General features: G+C 32.9%; 1 long non-coding RNA gene across 1 annotated transcript in view; it reads left to right on the forward strand.

The window, feature by feature from the left end:
- The window catches only part of LOC127553438 (uncharacterized), a 62,830-nt gene that overhangs the window by 27,050 nt on the left and 10,086 nt on the right, over window positions 1–25,694 (forward strand). Inside the window, exons 2-4 of the long non-coding RNA XR_007951739.1 lie at window positions 15,167–15,209; window positions 16,404–16,488; window positions 21,535–21,612. This is a non-coding gene — a long non-coding RNA (uncharacterized LOC127553438). The remainder of the gene's footprint in view (window positions 1–15,166; window positions 15,210–16,403; window positions 16,489–21,534; window positions 21,613–25,694) is intronic.

Below are 25,694 nucleotides of genomic sequence, written 5' to 3' on the forward strand. Positions count from 1 at the left end.
TTTTGTTCTTTTTCTAACTTTTTTAGTGCATGCCTAATTCATTGATTTCCTCTTTATTTTATTTGTGTAGCTATTTAGAGATAGAAAATTTCCTCTAGGAACCACTTTGTTTGCATCCCATAGGTTTTTGTATATTGTCCCATTATTCTCATTATCTTGAATAAAATTTTGGATTGTTTCAATGATTTTTTGTTTGACACACTCATTCTTTAGAAATAGATTATTTAATTTCCAATTGGTTTTTAATCTATCTTTCCCTGGCACTTTATTTCATATAATTTTTATTGCATTGTGGTATGAAAAGGAAACATTTACTATTTCTGCCTTTTTGCATTTGATTGTAAGGTTTATGTGCCCTAATACATGGTCAGTTTTTGTGTGGCTGTCATGTACTGCCAAGAAAAAGGCGTATTCCTTTCTGTCCCTATCTAATTTTTTCTAGAGATCTATCATATCTAGGTTTTCTAGGATCCTATTAACCTCCTTAATTTTTTTCTTGTTTATTTTGTTATTAGATTTGTCTGATTCTGAGAGGAGAAGTTTAAAGTCCTCCCCCAACAGATAGTTTTGCTATCTATTTTTTGCCTGTTAACTCGCTCTACCATTTGGTGCATATATCTTTAGTATTTTTACTACTTTATTATTTATAGTATCCTTTAACAAGATGTAATTTGCTTCTTTATTTCTTTTAATTAGATCTATGTGTACTTTTGCTTTATCTAAGATCAGAATTGCTACCTCTGTGTTTTTTTTTTAACTTCAGCTGAAGCATAATAAATTCTGTTTTAGCCATTTGCTATTATTCTGTTTGTTTCTCTGTGTCAAAGTTGTTTCTTGTTCACAATATATTTTAGTATTCTCTTTCTTAATTCACTCTGCTATTTGCTTCCATTTCATTGGAGAGCTTATCCCATTCACATTAATAGTTATAATTACCAGCTCTGTATTTTCCTGCATCCTATTTTCTCCTTGTTTATGCCATTGTTTTTCCTTTACATCAGGTTGTTCAGTATTGTTTTGCTTTTTAACTCATCCCACCCTTTATCTTATCTTTTATCAGCCTTCTCCCCTTCTATTAACTTTTTTTCTTACATTCTAGAAAGGGAAGGAATACATTCTAGAGCTTAATATATCTAACACAATATCATACGCAAATACTTGTAGTATTATATCAGGAAGAAAATCTAATTTTATATTATGGAATCAATGTTATTCATGACTGTAGCAGTTTCTTAGGGAAACCAAATATTTCCCTGTGAGACACTTTAAATGTATTTTTATTGTTGCAATTTTAAAAAAAAGCAATATTATATTATCCTCAGATAATCATATGATACCTTATAGAAAAATATGTTTAATAACTGCATCACTTCACAAATCAAATGCTTTTTCATAATAAAAACCAAATGATAATAACAGTAAAAACTTCTATTACCTGCAAACATTAATCTAAAAAGTAAGGATATAGTCTGTCTAGAACATTGTTTGTTTCACTCCTTGTTTTATGGGCTTTTACTACCATTGCTCGGAAGCCTTTTGACCCTGAAAGTTCATTTTACCCCTGAACTTCTCACATTAGATGAACTCTTCTCCACTTTTAGGTACTAATTTTCTGATTCTTCTGGTTTTTTATCTGGCCCAAGGATTGTCTGGTTCATTCTTGAATTTCTATTTTAAGGAAAACACTCAGATCAGCCACAGTTCTCTAACCTATATTTCTAACACTCTGAACTTTCTCAACTACTCCCCCTCCATTTCCTCTTCAGTTTCATTTAATGTGATGTATTCCTTCCCTTTCTAGAATGTAGGTGCCTTTGAAAACAGGCACTGTATTTTGCCTTATATTTGGATTATCTGAGGTTGGCCAATAAAGGCATTTAATAACCAAATACTTTAAAAAAAAAATTGATTGCAAACAAACATGATGGCAATTGCTAATAAATCCAGCCAAGAGTCTGAGGGGAAGACTATCAATTGATATATATTACACTATAAGTTAATAGAAGGGGAGAAGGCTGATAAAAGATAAGATAAAGGGTGGGATGAGTTAAAAAGCAAAACAATACTGAACAACCTGATGTAAAGGAAAAACAATGGCATAAACAAGGAGAAAATAGGATGCAGGAAAATACAGAGCTGGTAATTATAACTATTAATGTGAATGGGATAAGCTCTCCAATGAAATGGAAGCAAATAGCAGAGTGAATTAAGAAAGAGAATACTAAAATATATTGTGAACAAGAAACAACTTTGACACAGAGAAACAAACAAACAAAGTCAGAGATAGGAAAACATGCTATGACCAAAAAAGATACTTGCACATGGATACATTCTTTTTCCTCTGCTGGGAGTTCCTAGAAATTTTGTGAAAGAAGTTTCCTATGTTCAAGGTTCTTTTCTGTTTCTTGTTCATTTTCTTTCGGCATTTCCCTTTTTTTTTTTTTTTTTAACTTTTAAGGTTAAAATGTTGTCTTTATAACATTGTAGTATAAATTATTCTTCTATTTCTACTTAGTGCAGTATTTCAGTTCATATATATCTTTCCAATTCCCTCTAAATTGTTTGTGTGTTTGTGTGTGTCTGTGTGTGTCTGTGTGTGTGTGCACGTATGTGTTTCTGATCTATGTTAGTTATTGCAGGGAAGCTAAATGTTGCTTCTTCAAAACAGGATCAAACCCAAGACTGCCAAGAAAGACTTGATCTTTTCAGCTACAAAACTCTCCTTCCCCCTTTCTTACCTCACTTATAGTCTACTATTTAGGGAATACCTCACAAGGTTCATAATATCTAGGAAGCTCCAGTTATATTTACCTATAATAGTATTTTCTCAACATCTACATTGCTGCAGAGTGTGTACTTCCTATTCACTATGGGCTACCTTATCAATACCATATGAAACTAAAGAATGAAAGTTAGTCTATGCTCATAAAATTTGTCTCATCAAATTATAATTTTTCCAGAAAAACTGCCAGTTCCTGGTTGTCCTTCTTTATGTATTGTTCCCTCTACTAAATTGTAAATGCCTTGAAAGCTGAAATACTCATTTGACTTTTGTATTTCTTACTTTCCAATTTTGGCCATTCTTTTATATACAGGTTATGTATCTATTTGACATTTAGAATATATTATGAAATGTTAGTCTAAACCTAATTTCAGCCAAACTACTTTAAAATTTTCTCAACTGATCCTATTAAATAGTGAATCCTTCCACTAGTAACTAGGATATATGCCTATCAAATATTTGTATTTATTTATTTTTCTGTGTTATATAATCAAATTTTCTGACTGATCTCTTTGTTTTTAAATAATCCCAAATTGTTTGAATTATTACTGTTTTGTATTACAGTATGAAACCTGGTATTATATACCATCTTCTTTCTCACTTTAATTTTTCATTTGCCTTGAGATTCTTGAAATTTTATTTTTCTATGTTGTTGGAATCCTTACTAACTGCTAACTAATTAGAGTTGATCTAATCTTACAAGAAGATGTTTTGGCCAGAACCTGAAACTAGGTACTAAGTAGAACTAATCAATACAAGGCTTGTGTTCACACCTTTACTCATTGGAGTTCAATGAGTTCACAACTCCCTTGAAGCTCTTTGGGAGCATAAATAGAGCTTCAATGGGCCAGTCGAGGAGTTAGAGAGAGGAAGACGCTACAAGTCGAGATTTCACCGGAATGACATGAAGACTGGAGCTGGGGAGGCTGAAGAAAGCAGAGGCAGAGGCTGAAGGACCAGACCTTTGGATTTAAAGACATTTGGAGAGAGCTCTTGGAACCAAACAGAGAGATAGGCCTCTAAGCTAACCGGGCTATATTGGGATAATAAAAGATCTGAACTTTTATCACCTGGCTGCTTTTTGAGAAGAAAAAGCTCACAACACTATGTAACTATAATTTTTGTAATTCTATTAAATACTAGCTGTATAAAAAATTCTTTTGATAATTTAATTAGTATACATTGAAAAAGAAAATCAATATTGATGATATTTTATTTTAAAAATTGATTTAGGTAGTATTGTCTCTCTATACATATTATAGATATAAAAGATATTTAGCTACCTAAGTACCTATTGGCTTGGCTTGACTTACCCATATGCAAACATGGTTTCTCTAATTATTTAGGACTTTTTATTTCTACAAGAGTGTTTTATTGTTGGACTCACATAGTTCCTTGTTGAATCCTGTTAGATACATTGACAGATATTTTGTAGAATCTATTGTTATTTTGGATGTAATTTTTCTTTTCATCTTTACCTATGTTTATTTCTTCTAATTTTTTTTTTCCTTACTGCTATAGCTAGTCGCTGCCAAAGCTATGATAAATTGTCATGGTGACAATGGTCATCCTTGTTTACCCCTTATCTTATCAGAAAGGGCATTTTTGTTTTTCTTCTACTGCTCTTGGATTTACATAAGACATAGAAAAAGTACATATGTTCCTATACTTTTAAAATCCTGAAGATAAAAGAGTTTAGGATTTTGTAGAAAAGACTTTTCAGCATCTATTGATATAATCAGAAGGTTTTTATTATTCATATTATTGAAATGGAATTTTACATTTATAATCTTTCTTATGAGGAACCTACTTCATATTCCTAATATAACTCCAACCTTCTTATAGTGCATAATCTTTCAACTTTGTTTTTGATGTCTATTAACTAAGGTCACATCTCCCAAAATCATTTACGTTGGTCACCTGGATCCCCAAAGGGCAGTTGATATCCTATACCTTCAGGTATCAAGAGGCAAACTTTAAGGGTTGGCTATCTAACTATGTTTATCATGACCCTACCTTCTCTCTCTCTCCTTTGTTTCCTTCCCTCCTTTCTTCCTTCCTTTCTTCCTTCCTTCCTTCTTTCTTTCTTTCCTTCTTTCTTTTCATTCCTTCCCAGGAGAGATTGAGACTGGCAACTTTGCACTCCCCCACTTAAAACCAATTCTCTTGCATGAACTCTTCAAGAATAACAAACAACAACACTGCTTTCTCCTTCTCTGATCCTTTCTATGGCTTTGACTTGAATCAGGATCCTGATCATTTATATGTGATATTCAATTGGAAGCAGACACTCTAGTTCATTCAAAAATTAACAAATGATTCATTTAGCTCTATCAAGAGAAGGACATTCAATAAAGATAGGCATTAAAATGCCCCAAAGTGATTTAAGTGAAAAAGCTTCTTTTGCTGCTGAATTGTCTACAGTGAATAACCATAATAAGCCATTTGTTGGTGGTAAACTGCTTAAGGTCTTCTAGAAGATTTGCCCTCAATTAAAATGAATTTAGGGCATTGGTCAATCTTGACCTGAAGTTTGTAAGAAACTTGACGTAAGTGGTTTTGAAGAGAAGAAAAAAATTAAAAATAAGCAAAATCAAACAAACTGCTAATAACCTTCTGAAGGAGAAAGCACATATAGAAAAGACACAAGAATTCCAACTTAGCCCTAAACCCTCTCACCTTTGGTTTGTAAAGACTCGGTGCTCACATCCATGTGGTAGATAATGCCATATCTTTCAGATCATTGTAAATCTCTCATCACAAAATATCACTAGGCACATCAGAGTGAAAGCAAAGTTGATTATACTTTCTGAGTTATATTAATTCCTATGACATGGAATTGATAATTTTCCCACTTAAAGTTCCCTAACCTATTGATGTAAATTGTGTCCCCTTTGACTTTGGGGGGGAGGGCAATTTTGTCCCCATTTTCCAGTGAAGTTCCTATGTCTCAAACTCTCCTCTGAAAGAGGTCCACTCTCAGGGAATAATAGTCCAGAATCCCTCTCAGTAGTTCAAACTTCAAGGATAAGTAAACTCTTTTCACTTTGAGATCTAGGCTCCAGGATTGACAACATTGAGTGACTCTTATTCGGTTTTGAATTGAAGCCCAAGCCCAAGATAATAAAAGACAACTCTGAACCCTGAATCTTTGCAGAAGTCCTAAACAGGATTATGCTTGCCAAAGAAGCTATATTCTTAGCAAGCTGTCCTGCCAGGACTTTTTGCCCACTGGTGAAGATATTCTTTTCTCAGTGTTAACCTTTGCTATCTTCCTAACAAGCTCTTTAGCTCACTAAAGAAGTCTGTCTTCCTAGCAAGATGGCTTCTCAGTGCCAATAAATTCCTTTTTGCCACACAGATTTTGAGTTTGCTAATTATTTGGTATAGCACCTGCGCCTCCCAGCAAAGGGGATCTCCTACCCCAATTCTCACACCTCATCACTACTACACTAACCTCATCATTTGCATCTCATCATTTGGTTCCCTGACTTCATCACTATCAGCTAGGACTTTGGCTTACAAATTTGCAGCAAGTTGTATAATATTTACCCCATTATAAGACACTGAATGACTGTTCTCCTTCTTCCACTGTCTATGGTGTCTGCTACCCAATAGGCCTATCTCTGCCCTCCCTTCCACTTATGGTGGGGCAAGGAGTTGCCACAGATGAATACTGCCATTTCTAGGACTTGACACTTCATGCTTTAGTGGGACAACCACTTTTGCCTGTCTAGGTGCTCTAGGCCAGGTGTCACTTCTCTTGGATAGTCTAGAAAGACCAAGGAACATAAGTTGATAACTTATATAACCCACAATCTTCTATAATATCAAATTCATAATCACCAAGTCTATCACCAAGGCTAAGAAAGTGCAAATCATAATGACCCATAATGTCCTTTATCTATCATATCCAAGCATTAGTCCTATTTTTCATGGTGGAAAAGACTTGGAACCTTGAACTCTTGAGAAAGGGAGGAAAAAGAGAGACGGGAGATACTGCTGATAGGGCTCAAAGTCTAAGTTAACCTCTTTTTAAACCCTTAAATTTACACAGCATCCTCCATTCACATGAAATCACCAGGAATGTAATTGACCTAATTGACCATATCACTATTTTAAGAAAGGTATTTGGCTTCCTAAAAAAATCAAGTAAATTCCTTTCAAATTCCTTTCTACAATGTCTACAAAGCAGTTCAACATGAAGAAAAAACAATCTTAAAAAATTCCTTCTGTAAAAATTTTAGAATATTCTCATGTTGACTATAGGACCCTAAAACTCCTTAAAGGACAATTTTTCCTTGAATCCTGCCTCTGTAAAAGACACGAGGACAAACATCTTCATTCTGTTATCTAGGTGGGGCTAGCTGAGTCTGGAGTTGGAGATTCTAACCTCATTGAATTGGAGAAACACTCATTTAATTCTAAGATTTTCTATTCAATTCCAGCTCAAGGTGAAACTCAGCTTGTAGATAAAAAGAGCCAACTTGGAACTCACTCCTTGCAGAGGAGCTAATATGCCATGCCCAAGGAAACTGTCTCTCTTCCTGGCATAATAGCCTCTGTCCGCTAGAATAATATTCTTTTTCAGCATTACCCTCTTTTTATCTCCCTCACTTATTTCCCTAAAGAGACTTTATATCTCTGTGTCAGGATTTCTCTATTTGAAACTTTATTCCCCTGTTGGGACCTTACCACTAAGGAATTCAGCCTTTCTATTGGCTGACTTCTCAATGCCTATAATAAACTTTTTATCAAAAAAATATATCAAAATATATTTATTTATGAGTTCATAAATTCCTTTAGAAAGGACTCATGTGTTGCCAGGGGGGTTCCCCAAAACTCTCTACCCATGCACCAAATCCCAAGGGAATTTAGGGGAGCCAAACCTCTTCATTTGGTTCCTTAAACCCCAAACCTGCCACTAACCTCATCATTTAACTCCTGACCACTGGGAACCCTAAATCTCATCATTTTGGTTCCCTCAATCTAATCTCATCAACATTACAGTTTTGGGAGTTGAAGAAATGAGTTCTGGTAAAATCATAGCCTATACCTTTCACTACCAAAATTATATCTACATTTAAAAAAATTATACTATTCCAACTGCTTACAGTTTGTTCTAGTTTTCTTCAGAATACAATTCTTAATAACATAGTAATGTATATATTGATTTTTCCTTGCTGAATGGCACAAAATAGTTGATTCTCTAATGTTCAAAGCATGAGTGCCGATGGAGGGCATCATAGAGTAAACACAAACAATATCTCCAGAGGTATTGCTAAAAGATCATTAAAACCAGAAGTCAATCTAGGCTTATTTTATTTCCTTTATTGTCCATCCTCAGCTTCAATGAGATCTTCCCACTCTAATCCTGCTTGATTATGCCACATTTTCTAGGATAGATGGGACTGACTCAGGCAAGTATGCTGGTAGGTTTTTGTTTCATTGGGATGAAATGAGATATCCCAAGGTCATTAAGCAGTTAGGGGGGAAAAGGTTTTAAGTAGTCACAACAGGAAAAAGATACTTAGAATAGTATCCATTTAAGTAAGATATGTAAAATTGTTTCAGCTGAGCAAAGTTCCTTTGACATTCTAATGACCATTGTATCATTCTAGTCAACATTACTCTATTTGTAGTTCTTTATTGTTGTTTATGCTAAGGTAACCAGGAAATTGTATCAAACCTAAGTCATTAATCCTCTTAGGCAATCATACCTCAAAGATGATATCAATTCATTGTAAAGATTTAAAAAAAAAAAAAAAAAAAAAAACTAGTTGGAGAGCAAATTTATGACATAGTTCTGATGAATGCTATGCCATGACATTGGGATGGCTCAAATGGCTTAATGATAACAAAGCAAAGTATATGTAGCAGAGTTGTGAAACTATCAAGGTGGAAGTATATATAAACACCTTCCCTCCATAGCCCCATAGGCAACATGATGTAGCTGGTGAATAAATGACAGCGTAATATGCTTTCTGGTCAGTCACACAGAGCCACTGAGTTTTTATATAAAGAGCCTTCATTGGCAATTAGGGCCCTGGGTTCTCAGAATATGGACCTTTAACAAAAATAAGCATTTTCAAAATCAATCAGGAAGGGTATTCATGATTAGGAAAGTGGAATTTTTACTAACGTTAACATTAGCAAACTTAGTGGAAAGTTTTAGCAGTCTTTTTTTTAAAATAATTGTTTTTTATTTTCAAAATATGTGCAAAGATAGTTTTCAACATCCATCTTTGCAAAACCTTTTGTTCCAAATTTTTCTCCCTCCTTCCACCTCCATTCCCTTCCCCTAGATAGTGAATAATCCAGTATAGCTTAAACATGTGCAATTCTTCTAAATATATTTCCACATTATCAGGCTGCCAAGAAAAATCAGATCAAAAACAGAAAAAAAAAAAGAAAAAAGAAAAAACGCAAGCAAACAACAACAAAAAAAAAGGTGAAAATATTATGTTGTGATCCATATTCAGTCCTTATAGTCCTTTTTTTGTATGACTGTAGCTTTCTCAATCACACTTTTGGAATTGGCCTGAATCACCTCATGGTTGAAAAGAGTCAAGTCCATCATAGTTGATGATCATGTAATCTGTGCTGAATACAATGTTCTCTAAGTTCTATTCAGCTCACTTAGCATCAATTCATGCAAGTCTCTCCAGGCCTTTCTGAAGTCAACCTTTCGCAGTCATTTGTAAGTAGACCAGAGTGCAATTTAAACATTAAGCCCATCCCAGGTTGTGTGAAAAGAAAAAAGTCCTAGAGTGGAAATGTAGATACCACTGGCTATTCATTAGCTCAACTTGCAGGAGAATGGGGATTATTTAGTACATAATTTCCAGCAAACTATTTTGTCGTATTTATACTCATTGTATCTCTCTTTATCTGGTTGGAGGGATTGTTGCTGATTTGTCCAGTGATGTGTCCTCCTTGTTGTTTCTAGTATACTATACTTTATTCTCCTTTATATTTTCACTTGCTGTACAGCATACTTAGAATATCCTTCCTGACCTCAAATCTACTTATCCAGTCTTCACTATCTGCTGACATTTGATCAGGCATGTTCAACTGCTGAATGGATATCTCAAACTGAATATCTGCCAGATATCTTAAACTCAACATGCCTCAAACTTACTTCAATAATTTTCTTCCTTAAACTCTTGCCTCTTCCTAATTTACCTATCATTTATATATCACCACCATCCCAGTCACCAAGGAATACCAACCAAAGGTATTCCAAGATACCATCCTAACCTCCTCATTTTCTCTCTGATCCATATCTAATCTGTTGCCAAGGCCTGTCTATTTTATCTTTGTAACATCTTTAGTTTATACTACTACTTCTCTCCTGACATTTGTCATAATCCCAGTACAGGATCTCAACACCTCATATATACATGGAAATAATTGGCTAGTTGTTTTGCTTTCCCCAAGTTTCTCTAAATTTGTCTATCCTCCACCCAGATGTCATTTTTTTTTCTCTATACTGCAAATCTGAGCAGATCACCCTTTTAGTCAATAAGCTCCAGTGGTTCCTCTGAGTCAAATATAAACCCTCCCTCCCCCTTCTAGTCTTCTTATTCCTGATTATTACTTACTCCTACTTCCTACTTCCCCTCCCAAATCATGTACTTTATGTACTTTTCAATCCAGTGATGGGCCACCTTCCACCTTACCACTCCTGATATTTTAACTCATTATTCTCGATGTCTGTGATTCTTTCTCTTAACATCTATCTTCTCTGGGTTCCTTTAATTCCCAGCTAAATTCAGCTTTTACAGGAAACTTGCTGATATCCTGAAATTCCAGTGCTTTTCCTCTATTGATCATTTCTAGTCTATATTGTACATAACATGTTGCATAATAGTTTGACCCCTGTTTCCTCCAGTAGATTGGGAATACCTGGAAAGCTAAAATAGTTCCTTCTGCGAGAAATTTTTCCTGTTCCCACTGTTGTGCCACAGTTCCCTTTTATTGTCCTGACTCAGTTTCCCTAATTGTCCTGCTTCAGTTCCCCTGAATTATTCTGCCTCAGTTTCCCTGAATTATTCTGACTCAGTTATTGTTCTGCTCAGTCCTGCAACACTAGGACTGATCATCCTGATCCAGATAAGATCCAGATAAGAAAGACTTCTATCTTAGACATCATGACCCCAGCTCTTCCCTACTTATCAGAATGTCTGGTGCTTCCCTCCCTCTCCCCCCATTCTGTCATTGTTCTTCTTGATCCCAACTTATCAGAATGTCTGGTGCCTCCTCCGACCCTGTCAGAACCAGATTGATAGTCAGGTCCAGCTTTCAATGCTCTGATTCTGCCCCTGCCTCAGTTTACCCCCTGGTAGCTTGGAACCACGTGCATATATACTTCCTGGGAAGCACACATTAGCTGCTGGATGCTGGATTCTTAGAGATGATAGTCTCATTTAACCCTGGGACCAAACCATGAATCCCTTTGGTCTCAGTAAATCTCTTCCTTTCAAATGAAATATTAAAACTCTCTAATCTCTATCTTGCCTCAGTTTCTCCTGCATTACACTACTTAATGCTAGTTTCTTCCCTATGAGATTATTTCTACTTTACCCTATATCTATCTCATAAGTATGTTATTTGTTTATTAGTTACCCTATTAGAATGTGACCTGCTTGAGGGCAGGGACTGTTTTTGCTTTTCTTTAAATCCCCAGGGATAAATAATAACTAGTATATGCTTAATAAAGAATTAAACATTATAACAAAAGGATCTTAATAAATACTTTAATGACTAACTAAATTGACTTTGATGACAGTGAAGGAGAAAGGGGAAAAGAGAGAAACTACTTCTTCCCACCAAAGATTCCCTCAAGTGTCTAGCTACTCTTCTGAACTCTAATTCTCCACTATTATACTGATTCATACCTTGATTGAACAACTGTTTAATTTTCTGCCTCTATTTTAAAGCCCTCAAGATTCTACCTTAGCTTGTTTAGTTAGACAATCTCTCAGTTCTCTTCTAGACCAAATTAAAGGGGCGATCGTAACTAATATAAAAAATTATAAGATACAGAGAAATTTGTTTACACTTTTAAAAAATTAAATAAGTCTTTTGGTCAAGCAAAATGAAACTTCTAAAATCTTTCTCAGAGAATTCTGTTCTCATCCTCACTCTAGCCCTTCCTTAAGCATGTGTCACTGCAGAAAGGAAGTGACTTTGTACAGAATTCCTGGCCACTATTCAATTTCAAGCTGTGGTTTGGAGAAGTGTAAATGACAAGTGGGACCATTGGAAAACAAATCATCAGATGTGCCCATAAGTTCTCAGTCTGTCTTTGATGTTGATTTGACACACCTAGCTTAGCATGAGGCAGACGATTGATCTCTTAGGTTCCCTGGATATTTTTAGCAGTGTACTTGCATCCATATTCTGAGGAGTTCATTACAAGGGGCTATGAAATCCCTTTCTGAAAGAAGCAATTATGGGGTGTTGAATTCCAAGACTAGAAAGGCTTTATTGTCAGAATACAGAATTAGTTGATGGGATCCCCGGATTTTATCTCATATTTTGTCTGGAATGTACCTCCTGATGAGTCATTTAACCTTCTTAGGAACTTTTGTAAAGCTGATGAAATTTATGTAGGGTGGGTATGCTTAATTAGCATTGTTGAGCACCTAAGGTTCACCTACATTATATTACTGAAGTGCAAAGTAGCATTACTGTAGGTAATTAGCAAGCTGAGTTATCCAAAAGACCACAACCTCTTCAATTCTCAAATAGGTTCAGCAACTATCACAGCTGTGGCTGATCATTAAGATAAAAGAAACCTAAACCTTAAGGGAGAAACAGCTTAATTGATGTATCCCATCAGTTTCTGTGCCAAATTAGTTATGGGCAATAAGGCCAATGAGTAGGCAATATCATAGAAACCGGAAATAGAAAAGCAAAGGATTACCTCCAAGTACTAATTTTTTTTTTTTTTTGCTCTCTCCTAAATGTCTATTATCTACCTATCCATATTTCTAACTATTAAATAGAGCAACAGAACTGATTTGGGGGATGGGGGAGCCAATTAAAGGAGAGGAATGTAAAGGGAAAAAGGTGGAATAGAGGGAAAAGGTTAGCAACTCTTCAGAGTATTGTTAATTAAATGCTTAATTTTGCTAAATGTCATTTCATTAATGTGGCTTCAGATGGTATTGGACTCACTCTGCTCTCCTGAGGGTATTTTAAGAGAATCTATTTTCCATTTTTTAAAGTGTCTTTCTACATATACTTTGCCGATTACATAAAGATTCTTTGGAGATCAAAGTCATGAATGTTAGCACTTTTAATTCTTTAATATTGTAATCCAATGTCTCTATAGTGTTACTTTATTAAAGGACAAACTGCTTTATATAAAATCATTGTAAAAGACACTATCTGTACTGCAATATCTGGCATAAATATTAAACGATAGAAATTACCCAAGAATCATTATTTCCTTTATTAGAAAATATTGAAGTTCTCTTTATCTCTGCTTCTGTCACAGTATCTCTGTCTCTGTCTCTTTCTCTCTTACTTTGTCTCTGTCTCTCTGTTTCTTTGTCTCTGTACTCTGTGTGTGTGTGTGTGTGTATGTTTGTGTGTGTGTGAGTGTGTGTGTGTGTGTGTGTGTGTGTGTGTGTGGCTCTTTTTTCCCTTGTGGGTAGAGGGTAAGTGGAAGACTCTTAATTGTTGCATATCTCAAGTTTGGCTTCACCTCTACAGATTATTCCCATAGCCTTCTCTACTTGATCTGGATGTCCCTAGACTCTTTACTGACATAGTCCATAAAATGTGTTTCTTAGATCCAAAGATCAGATATTTATTAAGTTTCACTCACCTCCTAGTATATATTCAATCACTCTTTCTATCAACACATGTATCCATACTGTGTCATAAGGATTTTAAAAGGTGGTAAAGATAGAAAGAAAGGAACAAAATAATCCTTGACTTCAAGATGCTTATATTCTATATTCTGAAATACATATACTAATGAGCACTTAATAAAGCTTGTTCTATTGAACAAATTACACATTTACACAAAATAATCAGTCTTCAACATCTTTTGGAAAGATTTGTTTCCCTTGCAAAAAACTTTTAATTTACTAATATGTCAGATATAAATTTCTATCTTTTAAGGCTTCTCATAAACTAGCTAAATAAACTTACTTCCAAATATCTATCCTCTGTAATATTTCTCTTTCTCAAACTTAGGAACAGTAATGATAAATGGCTATTATATAGTGTTTTAAGGTTTGTAAAAATCAAATATTATCTTATGTTGTATCCCCAATCATGTTATGAGATAGAACTAAAGTTATCAGTATATCTGTTTTACCAATGAGAAAACTAAGATTCAGCAGAAATTGTTGCTTGTCCATAGTCACAAATCCCATAAGGATCAATAAAAGCTTTGAGTTCAGATCTTTCCTGACTTTTTCTTCAAGCATATTCCATCCTGTCATATCATGCTATATATACTAATCCTCCCTCTCATTGTACACACCCACACCTCCACATCCCCACACACACACACGTGTGTACACACATATAACACACACTACCATATATTAAAACCTCACTTTTTTTTTTTTGGTGGGGGGAAAATATTTTACATGCCTTTTTTTTTGTTGTTTTTTCAAAATACATTTTGTTAATTTATAATTTTTGAGTTTGTATTTGTTTTTAGGTTGTTCAATAAATAAAAATAAATCTTTTAAGACTATACTTATCAAATGTTTGATTTAAAATACATATTGCTTAGTTAAAAAAATCATCCAAATAAAATATGCTGGATACATCTTTGGTAGTACTCAGCAATTGTCTTTCAAATTAAAGGTGTACATAATAAAATCTGCTTTATCCCTTACCTTTATACCTCTTAACTATTTTTTGTCTATACACTAAAACTGAATCAGTCCTAAAACTTATGACTCAAAATAAGGTGATCTTTTTCAGGGAAATTAATGAATTAGTGTAAAATCAAACTAAATTTATTCTGTCTCTTATATGCCTGGCCATCTATAATCTTGATAAACTATTCATTGTTTGAATGCCAGCTTTGTGTTCTCAACTTGGAAACTTATCAAGCTGAAGGGGGATTTTTCACCTTTGCATATTTCATGTATTGTTTAGTATTGGAAATCTCATAGGGACTCAAAAATATTTGCTGATTATTTTCTACTCTCATATTGTACAACATCTATCTGTTCAATGAAGAACAAATAAACTTTGAAGAATATATAGCAAAAGTTCTGTTTGCTTTCAAAGGAGTTCCTGATGCGACAATTTAGTTGTTTAATTAATGGTAATTAATTCATATTAATAAAATAACTCATGCAATTTAGAGTTTTGTTATCTTTTTACTTTTTTCCCCACAAACAGGAATGAAATCAAGGGCTACTAAGTCTCCACCAATAAACTTATGGTAAGGTTTCTAATTATCATTCTCATCAATTTCTAATGTCATTAATGTATATAAGATGAGTAAAATACATTAAAACTCTAAATTGGGAGTGCTTAATATATATATTTCTTTCCTTCCTTTCTCATGAAAGAGGTAGTGATGACTCTGACTATATTAGCACTTAGCCAAGGCATGAGGTACAGGTAATTTTTTTTTTTTAATCTTTAAAAGAAATCAACAAAACAAGAGATTTCTGAAAAGCCTCAGGGAAAGATTTTCCAACTGGTACCATAAATATATTTTATATCATTGAAACAGATCATTGTAGATACTTTAACTGCAAACATTGTTTTTCTTTTCCCTTCTCCTTTTTGTTAGTTAGGAAGAACAAGTTTTTGATAAAACAGGAGAGGGCACACTTTTACATAAGACAACATCTATAGAACCAAAGCTAAGGAAGCGATTTAAGACAAATTCATGTAAAAAATATCTGTTAGGAGAAAATATAATTTGACTATATTTTTCTCTAAAAACTATATATATATATATATATATATTTACTAATTTGTCGAATTAAAATATTTGAAGGAGACATTGGAACAAATCCATTAATCATTTTGAAATCACTTAAAAGAAATCATAACATTGGGACATAACGAATAAAGATAAATAAAAACAGATGCTTTTATAACACTTTAAGGTTGCCAAGCACTTTATGTACATTATCTCATTTGATATGCATCATCATTCATAGTTAGGCACTATTGTTATGTCCTCCAAATGTAGGAAACAAAGAATTTAAATGACTTGTCCTTAGGAATATAAGTATAAAAGAGTTTGGTACAAATCTAAGTCTCTCCTTGACATCAAGTCTGGTATTTTTTCCAGGACATCATGTGTTGATTATTGTTTTGACTACTTTAGATATGGGCCAAATTGAATACTGGTTTGGGGCAGAGGCTATATGGAGAGGCTTTCCAATGTTTAGTCTATGATAATATTATTCTTTATCAGTAAAAGAATTCCTAATTCATGAATTTGTTTGCCATAAACCATATCAATCCATTGGTGTTTTGTTTTAGTGAACTTTATGGAGTATAGAATCATTTGAAAAAAGTAAGTAGCAACTTTAAATATTGTACTTTCTTGCGCATCAGTTAAAATATCAGACAAATTTGGAAAACTTCACATTTAACTTTTCTTAATTCTATGTAGTCTTTCCAGGTATGGCTAACCTCTACTGAAAACAACTGAAAATGAGTCTTTTACACAGTTCCTTCTTTCCCAAAAATACTGTGAGGTAAGTAGTGTCAACTATTATTACCCCCAATTTACCATAATTGAGATTTGTTTTAATAACTCTTTGGAGAACATGGAAATAAAAGCATCTCCATATTAATCTTAAGTTCAGTATAAGATAAAAAAAAATAGGACAGTCTCTACTTACAGACTAGATCAATAAGCAGAAATCAGATAAAACACTGAATTGAGCCAAAAAAAAATAATAATAATAAAGTAAAAACAACAAAATTAACAGAAAAACCACGCAAGAAAAATCTTTCTCATTCTCTCTAGCCCATATCTCCCATGCACTTGAACCAAGGAAAAAAGGGAGAAAAATCACTTTAGGGTGGTTGTATGATAAAAGGGGAACTTGTGCTCTATAGATAAAGAAAAACTACTATGAAGTGATAGTGGAACAGTTCCCTGGGCTGCTTCTTCCCTCACCAATGATTACTGAGGAAGGCACAGTCTCCATCAGTCAATCACAGCCAGCTTAGTCTTTTCAGTGTCAATCATCAAGACTTAAGATTCAATAGCCATCCATCCATTCTGAAACTACCACTGTGCCATCACTCACTGATTCTCCATAACATAGATACACAAGTAGCTAGCACTTGGGACTTTTTTCTTTTTGTGCCTGAGGCGTTTCAGAAATGTTTTGTTTTGTTGATTTTTTCTTCAAGATAAAAAAAAAAAAAAAAAAAAAATTTACCTGTACCTCATGCTTTGCCTAAATGCTAATATTGTCTTAGAGTCATCACGATCTCTTTCATGAGGAAGGAAGGAAACAAATATATATTAAGCACTCTTTATATCCCAGAAATTCTAAGCCCTTACAAATATTATTTCATTTGATCTTCATACCAACTTTGGCATGCAAATGTTATTTCCCCCCTACAGTTGAAGAAAGAAAGGAAGACAGAGACAGTACAGTGCATCATGTGTTGATTATTGTTTTGACTACTTTAGATATGTTATCTAACTCTCACTCTCCATATTATCTTTTAGTTGCTTTGCATATATTATTAATGAACTTAAACATAAGCACATTGTTTTCATCTAAACTCCTTGAGGGCAGAATTTTTTTTTTTGTTGTTTTTGCAATTGTATTCCCTACTTCTTGTACTCCTCCTTTTAGCCCTATTCTCACCAGACTTGCTTGGAGGCCCAGACAATTTCTGGTCAGCCAACCAACTAAACATCCCTCCCCACATCAAACCAGAATGGTACTTCCTATTTGCATAGGCAATCCTCCGCTGAATTCGCAACAAACTAGGTGGAGTCCTTGCTAGCATAGACCTATCTAGCATAGACCTCAGCAGATAGTAGCTACTCAAGAAATGGTTGAAAAATGAAAAAAAAAAAAAAAAAAAAAAAAGGTTAGAGACCTAGAGCTAATTATCATACTACTGTGTTTAATTTAAAAAATAATTGCAGTTTTATCTATTTGTTCTTACCTTTAATTGGCCCTTCAGGCTCCATTATTCATCTTTAATCCTCTTTACTATAGATCTTCAGCCTTGATTCCTATCAAGGCCTGATGAGTGATGTAATTTTTCCTTCCTAGGCTATTTGGAGAGGTGCATTTTTCTTTTTCTTTTTTTTCTTTCTTTCTTTTTTTTTTTTTTTTAGTTTTATTTATTTTTAATAGAATTTTATGAATTATGTTGAGAGAGAAAAATTAGAGCAAAAGGGAAAAACCATGGTTAAGATTTTAAAAAAAGAGAAAAAAGGAAGTGAACATAGCATGTGTTGATTTACATTCAGCCTCCAGAGTTCTCCTGGATGCAGATGACATTTTCTGTCCAAGTCTCTTGGGATTGCTTTGGATCACTGAACCAAGTCTTTCATAATTGGTCATCAAACATTCTTGCTGTTATTGTATACAACGTATTCCTGGTTCTACTTATTTCACTCAGTATCAATTCATGGAAATCTTTTCAGGCCTTTCTAGAATTAGAATTTAGAATTTGTTCATCATTTTTTTATAGAAAAATAATATTCCATTATTGTTGGCATACCACATCTTGTTCAGTCATTCCCCAATTGATGAGTACTTATTTTCTAATTCTTTATTATCATAAAAAGAGCGGCTACAAACATTTTTTTTTTTTTTTTTACATATGGGTCCTTTTCCCTCCTTTATGATTTCTTTGGGATAGATACCCAGTGATGGCCCTGCTGAATCAAAGATATGTACAGTTTTATAGCACTTTGGGCAGAAATGCATTTTTCTAAAACTATGCTAAACCCATATATCATTTTTATCTTGGTCTTTCTAAATATCACTATGCTTGGCCAAGAATATATAAAAATTGTCTTCAAGTTTTATTGTGTCAAAAAAGAACAGATAATGTTTGTGTGGAGAGGCAAAACCATTGACTTTATGGCTGATGTTCCTATTGTCAAATCTTTTCTATCTTATATTACAACCTTGGGAAACTAGCAATTAGAGGAGTGAAGTAATTTTTCCAGTAGCACATTTCTAATTCTATGTAAATCCATGATTATGTCCCAGGTCTCACAATTTCAAGAATGCTTTTTCCATTATTGTAATACTTATCCTTATCTCACCAGGAGAAAACAAATAGGGAAAATCTGTTTTTCCATTTCTATGGGATCTTTCAAGATCCAAGTGGGAAGAAGGAAGTAAAGGAGCAACTAAGTAGATTCAACTTGTCCTTGGACTATTGTTTGAATATGTTCTATAGCATCATGTAGATATTTAAGGAAATAATAAAGATAACACTTCTTATTTATATACTATGTTATAGTGTACAAAACAATTGTCTCTAGCAACACCATGAATTGGATAATATAAGTAACATTATTCATTTGTGGAAACTGAGGTTTACAGAAATTCAGTAAGTTGCCTGAAGTTATATAGGTCTCCAGATTCATAGTCTAGCTTTCTTTGCACTATATCTCATCTTGTGGACTTTGTGAATTCTTATGAAACCATCCTCTAAAATTGGAGAAGGGATCATATTTTCTGTATAAAACTACATAATAAAAGTTTTTCAGCTTAATCTTATGAAGCATATCATGCTAAATTTACTTTGTAGAGTTGTAAATGAAATAATTTTATCATTATGCTAGTAAATTATCCATTACTAGGATAATAACATTAGTGTCCTATCAAAAAAAATCCATATTTTTGCAATTTCTGCACACTGTACATTGGAATACTATCTCTTGGACATATTCTTAACTGAAATATTTTCAACAATAGGAAATGAAAATTTCAACAATTATCCTTACAATTTTAACAAAATGTTTTATTTTGAGTTATGATAAATCTCTTTTTTTATTAAAATATAATGGTATGCCTTAAAAAATCTCCAAATAATAAACAATTCTCATGTGGTAAATTCAGAAATTATCTAAATAATTAACTTACCTGTATGACCTTTGCAAATTACTTCTCTTTTCTGGGTTTCTTTAAATTTCAACTTTAAAATAATAGAGTTAAATGATATCTCTAAGATGCCTTTCAATTTCTAGGTCTTGTATATAAAAGTCATTTGATGTTTCTGAAAATGAATTTCAGTTCAGCATTCACTATTCTAACATTGTTATTTGTATCACACTTTAACTTTATTTTTTAAATTTAAAACTAATTTAAAAAATTTTTAAATTAAATTAAATTTTAATTTTAAATGTTAAAATAAAAAAAAAAACTTTGTTTTTTTTTTTTTTTAAATTGAGTGATAAATCTTGTGTTATTTAGTTTAAGTACTTTAATAACATCAAGTATTGGGCAAGAAATAGAATTTCATTTAATTTACCACATATGGACATTCCTTAGGTTGGCTGATCACAATCTTGCTTTGGGGTTAAAGTTCACTCAGGTGAAAAGTGCTGATGATTAAACTGCTCATTCACACATAAGTGACTTTCCTCCTTTAAATTAAATTATAATTGAAGGAACTTCTTGAAATAGTTAGAAATTACAAAGAGAGAGAGAGAGAGAGAGAGAGAGAGAGAGAGAGAGAGAGAGAGAGAGAGAGAGAGAAAGAGAGAGAGAGAGAGAGAAAGAGAGAGAGAGAAAAGATAGCAGGAATTATTCTTTTCTTCTCAGGAATTTTTTTTTTTTTTTACTTCTTTATACTTATTATAAAAAAAAAAATCTGCTTTCAGAGTAGGATTCAGATGGATATCATCTGAATCTCTCACATTCAGGCCTTGCACATTTTGCAAGCAATTTTGTTACTATAACTCTTCCCATAGCTAGTGAAGCTGAAGAAAATTGCAGACTTACTCTATGACACTTTTATGAGTCAGAATTATCACCTTTGTTTCTGGGTTGACCAAGATACTCAAACTAATCCCACTGTCTAAAATTTATGCCAAAGGCTTTGTGTTTCATAGACATAGACTAGGTGAAACAGAGTTTTTTTCCAAAATAAGAAAAGAATAAAAATAATAAAGTGCAAATTCTGAGATTGATTAAAAAAGAAGAGGGAGGTGGTAAATATACTTCAATATTTGTGTGGGTGAATGAAAGATTTTTAAGGATTATTGCTTTTTTGAAAATTCAACAGACAGAAATAAAGAATAAATAATTATTGTTGACTATTGACAAAATAGCCTTGAATATCAAACAGAAGTACTTGCATCAGTGGTAGTCAATGGAAGTTTCTGTTAAAATTCTTAAGATATATTCATAATAATTTATTTTTAAAGAATAAATTATCTACTAGTGATTGCATATGATTTTCCCTTTGTCCTAATGGATTTTCTCCAAAAAAAGTCTGACTTGAGCAATTTTCGGTATGGTCTTATGGTTCTCAGGGAAGATCAAAGAATGCTTGCATAATGCATAAAACATGCATGTTTATAATATATAGTAAACATTAAAATGGATGTGACTACAACACATTAAGTTCCTTAATATGGGTATGTAGTAGACTTTAAGTTAAACCATTTGGTAGAGTTTTCACTTTTGATTTGAAACATTCTGGCTTAAGTTTTGCCAAGCTGAACGTTGTTTTTAATCTAACCGAATCACTTGATTCGTTGCATTGTAATGGCCTTTTTTATACTGTATTTTGACCTACAGCAAGACCTCACTAAATGAATAAGCAAGAAGGGGATTGAAGGATTCTCAATCAATTGACAGAATGCCATCAGCTTCATGGTAATTTTCAATTCTTATGCATGACTCTCATGGCAGAGCATAAATATATTTATTGCAAAGATGTAATGCACTTTTTGAAGTAAAATGTATGAATAAAGTGAAAGCATATGAAGTCATTTAGTCAGGAAATTAATTTCCTTTTGTTCTTTCAAACACACACCCAAACCTGACAGAAATTTCTTATGAATTACTAATGGGGGTTTAATCCTGACAAGGCTTTATTTGTTCAAGAAGCAAGTCTCAGCTCTGGTTCCTCAAAAAGCCAATTATCAGAAAATATTCTCTTCTGCTGCTGTCATTAAGAGACAGACACTAGTGGCAGTTTAACTTGGTCTCTGAGCTGCTCTTGGGCCACAGCTGCTTACCAGGCAATCTAAGTACCACTCTAAAGCTCAGTCAAAGATTGACCTTGTGGTAATTGAGGTTATGAAAAGGCTCTTGTTCTCTGAAATCTTGAATGAACACCTCTCCCCATGAGACGCGACAGGCTACTCTGGGAGGGCAGTTCTGATGAACTATACAGAACCTTCTGCTTTGGGCTTTTCTGAGGTCAAACTGAGAAACAAATGTGAAGGATGAGGCAGAGAGAATGTAATAGAGTAACACATTACGCTGAAGTTATCAGTTCTTTGCATTATTTTTTCTTATTTATGCCTTCTCTTCTCTCTCCAAAAAAAATTAAGCATGTGGACACAAACCTGTTAGCACTTTGCCCTTAATGGGTAGTAAAGTCTGCTCTTATCCGGGTATTTGATCACCAATAAATAGAAGGGACAGATGCATGGAAGAATTTCAAAAGTATAAGAAGTAAAATCATCTGCTAAAGTCACCAATGATTTGATGACTGGATTCTATAATATAGGAATTTATTATGGTGTTGAAAAGTTCTTTCATCTGTCATGATCATAGCAGTCAGTGAAGATGAAGAAAAGAATGAAGGTGAATAGGGATATCTAAGTATAGAATTCTGCAGTGTGTGTGTGTGTGTGTGTGTGTGTGTGTGTGTGTGTGTGTATTCACTATAGATTTGCCAGTATATTTATATTGAATACTCAGATGTCTATATAAAGTGATTAGATATGTACATATATAAATACACACAGATATCTATGGATCTAATATAGATTTTCTATGTATATATTTAAATGCATCTATAGATAGACCTATGTACTTATAAGTACATTCATTTATCTATATATTTAAATACATCCATTTATCTATCTGTATATTTATAGATATGTAAGTATATATGTGTGTATGTATATGAGTATGTGTGCATTTGTATTAGTATAACAGAGTATATATATATATATATAGGTGTGTGTATGTTCACACAGATATAAACATATCTATGTATCCATGTATATACATATACACACATACATATATATACATACATATATACATACACATAGATATACTTGTAGATATATCTATATAAAGAGATGTATTCTCTCTATATCTTTATATAGAGAGAATACCTAAGGATATAACTACTTATATAAAAGTATATCTACAAATATACCTAGGTATCGACTATGGATATATTTTATAAAGGGAGGACTTTTATTTGTTGTCCTGATTTATATTTTGCGGCAGATCTAAATAGCTCTGGAGAAAAAAATGAAGGTTTTGATTTTGAATAGCTTTTTCAAATTTAAATCCAATTCACTTGCGTGTCATGGTCCTCTTTGAGAATGAACGACCAAAAAACAGCCATCTTTATATAGATATCTGAGCATGTAGAAAGATAGCTATGGATCTATTAATCTTGCCTATAGATTTATCCTATATATTAGATAGTTATCTCTACATCAGTGGTTTTGAAACTTTTGTTCTCAGTAACTTTATACTATTAGACATTATTGAGGATTTGTCCAAAAAATTTTTGTTAAGGTGAGTTATATTTATAAACATTTACCACATGAGAAATAAAAACTAATTTTGAAGTTATAAACCCTCTAAAAGGGTTTCAGAAACACTCAGGATTCTCTGGATCACACTATATTATGCTTTTATATTATATAGGTATACTTTATCAATAATAATATATACATAGCTCTCTATAGAAATATTTCTATATAGAGACACAGATATCTAGAGAGCTGTCATGTTCTCAATATGTAATATCACTTTTTTATAAAGATATGTTTACAGAATCTATTTTTATATATAGGCATATTGCATAAAATATTTTATTTAGGAAAATACATGTATAAATATAATTTCTTGTCAATTAATTGAACTAGCTTCTACTTATGTTGTAGGAGAAAATGTGTGTTATATGTTCCATATACATGTGTGTATATATATGTATGTACATGTGTGCACAGCCATATTTCAGGATGTTAAACTATGCATCATTTTTCTCCCTTAATAATAAAATTATATTTTTATAATTATAAATACCTTGGTCTCATTGACCTAACTGAAAGATTTTAAATATATATAATACATATATTCATATATAAATATGGGGAAAATAATAATTTGATTCAATTTAAGATCATTTATTCAACACCTAACTTTTTTTTGCCAGAAGTCTACTAAATTTTGAGATAGCATATGAATGTTCCTCTATGAAAGCTGAACAGAGACATTTTCTGCATTGCAAAATGTTTAAAAAGTTTCCTGGAGACACTCTGAAGCTGAGTGATTTGTCCCAGATAGAAAATAAAGCAGGTATCAGAAACTGGACTTGAATTCAGATCTTTCTGATTCCATGGCCAGCTTTAATTTCAAAAGATATACATTTCAATAGAACTTTTCATTTCAAAATGTTCATTATATATCACTACCTAGTGTAGTTTGAAGATACAAAATAAAATATTCACTATCTATAGGAGCTTGTCTTTGATTCAGGAAAACATATTCATAGTTTAGGTATATTTACAATAAGTATATAAATTTCATAAAATGATGATAAGGGCAAAGGAAAATAGGCAGAAATGTCTGAAGAGTAAGAAATAGGAAATATCTCCTTCTTTAGAAGGAGGTACTAGAGGTATAATTTTGAAGGAAGTGAGGATTCTTTGAGATAGAGGTTAAGAAGAGAGGCTTTCTAGATTTGGGGATTAACTTATTTAAAAAAAAGGCATGGAAGTAGTAGATGGCATGTCATATATGGAAAATAGCAATTAAGCTGAAACACCGAGGGAATGATAGATCATGAGATGATTTCAGCTTGAAAGATGAGGAGTAAGTAGTTTGTGAATGACTTTAATTGCCAAATAGAATATTTTATATTTTATGTCAGAGGCATTGAATCTTTTGGAGTAGAGAAATGACAAAGAAAATATCAGAATTGTGCTTTTGCCTTCATTTATAGAAACACATATATCACAAGTATTTATGAAGAAGGGGAGAGGAGGGGGAAACTACTTGTTTGCACACATTATTACATTTATCATTAAAATATAAATAAAATGGATTTTTATGTTCAAACTTTGAATTTGGGGAATTTAGGAAAATAAAATATCAATTAGCTTGTAAAAATGTGGCAATAGTTCTTTTACATGTAAAGTTTCCCAAGGATTGATGAAGTTGTGGCCCTTCTTCATTTTTAATATTTCTTAATTTCAATTCAAATGTAATTTTAGGGCAGACTCTCTTGGTCTTTAAATGGGCATATTAAAACATGGCCAGCCTAGTTATATTTTCTTTCTGGAACACCCTAGACATGGTTCAAAGGGTACTCTGATTCTATCCATGGTCAACTCCAATGGATCTCTAAGGAATGCTAGAAAGAAAATAGAGCCAATTGGAGAAGAAACTTTTAGAACAGCATAAAATTAGATTCTAAGGCACATAAATTTGTCACAACTAAGCTGAACAATTGAAATCCAGTCACTTGATTTTTATTCAAAGTGTTAAAAATAGCTTGATTTAAAAGTGAATGATCATCCTTTGTACATTTAGCTATTAATTATGAATGTGATGGCATACCACTGACAAAACTGATCTGTGGATCAAGGTAAATCAATCCTTCAAAGACCTTTAAAATCAGCTCCAGTAGAGATTCCACATTTTATTCACTGTCTAACTTAGTTGTGTTATACAAGAGTTACGGTGGCTAGGAATTC

Source organism: Antechinus flavipes, chromosome 3 (genome assembly GCF_016432865.1).
Source record: "Antechinus flavipes isolate AdamAnt ecotype Samford, QLD, Australia chromosome 3, AdamAnt_v2, whole genome shotgun sequence".
Classification (NCBI taxonomy): domain Eukaryota; kingdom Metazoa; phylum Chordata; class Mammalia; order Dasyuromorphia; family Dasyuridae; genus Antechinus; species Antechinus flavipes.